Below are 3,000 nucleotides of genomic sequence, written 5' to 3' on the forward strand. Positions count from 1 at the left end.
TCCATGAAGGCAAGAGAAACAAAAGCAAAAATGAACTATTAGGACTTCATCAAGATAAGAAGCTTCTGCACAGCAAGGGATACAGTCAACAAAACTCAAAGACAACCTAGAGAATGGGAGAAGATATTTGCAAATGACGTATCAGATAAAAGGCTAGTTTCCAAGATCTGTAAAGAACTTCTTAAACTCAACACCAAAGAAACAAACAATCCAATCATGAAATGGGCAAAAGCCATGAACAGAAATCTCACAGAGGAAGACATAGATATGGCCAACAAGCACATGAGAAAATGCTCTGCATCACTGGCCATCAGGGAAATACAAATCAAAACCACAATGAGATCCCACCTCACACCAGTGAGAATGGGGAAAATTAACAAGACAGGAAACCACAAATGTTGGAGAGGATGTGGAGAAAGGGGAACCCTCCTGCACTGTTGGTGGGAATGTGAACTGGTGCAGCCACTCTGGAAAACTGTGTGGAGGTTCCTCAAAGAGTTAAAAATAGACCTGCCCTACGACCCAGCACTGCTGGGGATTTACCCTAAAGATACAGATGCATTAAAACACCGGGACACCTGCACCCCGATGTTTCTAGCAGCAATGTCCACAATAGCCAAACTGTGGAAGGAGCCTCGGTGTCCATTGAAAGATGAATGGATAAAGAAGATGTGGTCTATGTATACAATGGAATATTCCTCAGCCATTAGAAATGACAAATACTCACCATTTGCCTCAACGTGGATGGAACTGGAGGAGGGTATTATGCTGAGTGAAATAAGCCAATCGGAGAAGGACAAACATTATATGGTCTCATTCATTTGGAGAATTTTACCAGTGTACTTTTTTTCATTGGATTCAGATTACTATCTAATGTCATTTGTTTTCAGCCTGAAAAACTTTTCTTGGCGTTTTTATAAAATGGTTCTGCTAGCAATAAATTCTATCAGCTTTTGTTTATTAGGGATTTTTTTTTTGCTTTAGTTCTGAAAAAATAGTTTTGCTGGATATTAGATTGTTGGTTAACTGTTATTTTCTTTCATCATATTGAATATGTTATTCCACTGCTTTCTTTATTGAGATTCTATTATTTGCTGAGGCATTGTTATCAAACATTTGTTAAAGTATGATTTTCTTTTGTTGTTTGAATATATTTAAAATAAGTGCTTTGGGGCGCACCCAGGTGGCTCAGTGGCTGAGCATCTATCTGCCTTTGGCTCAGGTCGTGATCCTGTGGTCCTGGGATTGAGTCCAGCATTGGGCTCCCCATAGGGAGCCTGCTTCTCCCTCCGCCTATATCTCTGCCTCTCTCTGTGTGTCTTTCATGAATCAATAAAAAAAAAATCTTTAAAAACAAAAACAAAAAAAATCATCATGCCTTCTTTACAGGAGTCTCACTGTGCTGCTTCTGTTCTATTACCTAGGTTACAGCATGCACATTCCTGGTGTGGCTTCAAGTGTCAGATGGGGGCGCTAGAAGGTGACATTCAGTTCACCCCTTGGTTTCAATTCTGCACAGCAAATGTGATGCCCCAAAGCATCTCGTTCTGCTCAAGTTTCTGAAATAGGAGGATGGGTTTTCATCCCCTTCACCTTGGAAAACACCTCAAAAGTCATATCCTTGTGTGTCTCCAGCCACACCCAGGCGTGGAGACAATGTGGAGGAACCCACACCCATCTTTTCTGAACTATCTGGGTCCCCGGGTCCCTTCCTGTGAACCATGCTCAGTGAATGGGAAGATAATCACAATAGCACCACTGCTAACCACTGAGCAACCATTAGGACAAGGAGCAGGAAGGCATGAGCACTAAGGAGGCCACGTGGCACCAGTGATTGATAGCCACTTGATAACACCTTCACAACCTTCTATAATAAAGACATCTATTAGTGGTATAAATACTAATGATTATAGTCAATATTTATGGTCTGTTGACTATGTCTAATACAGCCTTACTGCTTTCTTTGGGTTTAGCACTTAAACATCATCTATTCACTTCCTATTATAGTATATAAAAATTTGAAGGGCACCTGGATGGCTTAGTCGTTAAGCATCTGACTCTGGTTCAGGTCGTCATCTTAGGGTCCAGTGATCAAACCCCGCATCGGGCTTCATGCTTTTGGAGAATCTACTTGTCCCTTTCTCTTCACCCTCTGCCCCTACCCCTGCTCATACTCTCTCTTTCTCTCTCAAATAAATAAGTAAAGTCTTAAAAAAAAAAATGAGACCTTATACCACATCCCTTTCTGCTCCTCCCATCCCAATGAAATTATGATTTTAAATTAAGTCCTGTATTTAGACTTTATTACTCTGACAGTGTTTATTGCTGAGCTAAATGGTATTCTACAATAATACTTCCTTCTTATATTTTGTTTCTCTTGGGGTTAATAATTGTATCTTTTTAAAATTCAATCATTTTCTTAAACCTTTGGCTAAGTTTTCCCACACACTCCAACCGCTCTGTAAAACATCTCTCATCCAAAATTCCTATACCGTTAAACTGTTTTATCAGTTAATTTGTTGGTTCCATTTTCTCCTTGGGGTCTCTCCTAGAGCTCTCCACTTGCCTGCTTCACTCTGCACCAACATTCCTGACTCTCTAGGCCTGCCTACAGCTCTCATTCTCACACATCACCCTTCTCCTATCTCTGGAGTTGGATTCCCAGATCCAGCAGGGATGTGGGATTTATCAGTTTGAAACAACTATAATGAATGTGCCAAGGGCTCTAGTGGATGAAGTAGACAGCATGCAAGAACAGGTAGGCAATGTAAGCGGAGAGATGGAAATCCTAAGAAAGAATCCGAAAAGAAATACTAGAGGATAAAAAATACTGCAACAGAAATAAAGAATGCCTTTGATGGGCTTGTTAGTAGACTGGATACAACCTGGGAAAGAATCTCTCAGCTTGAGGACATTTCAACAGAAACTTCCAAAACTGAAAAGCAAAGAAAACAAAGACTGAAAAAAAAAAAGAAAAGAAAAGAAAAACAGAACAGAATA

This window comes from Canis lupus, chromosome 7 (genome assembly GCF_011100685.1).
Source record: "Canis lupus familiaris isolate Mischka breed German Shepherd chromosome 7, alternate assembly UU_Cfam_GSD_1.0, whole genome shotgun sequence".
Lineage (NCBI taxonomy): Eukaryota > Metazoa > Chordata > Mammalia > Carnivora > Canidae > Canis > Canis lupus.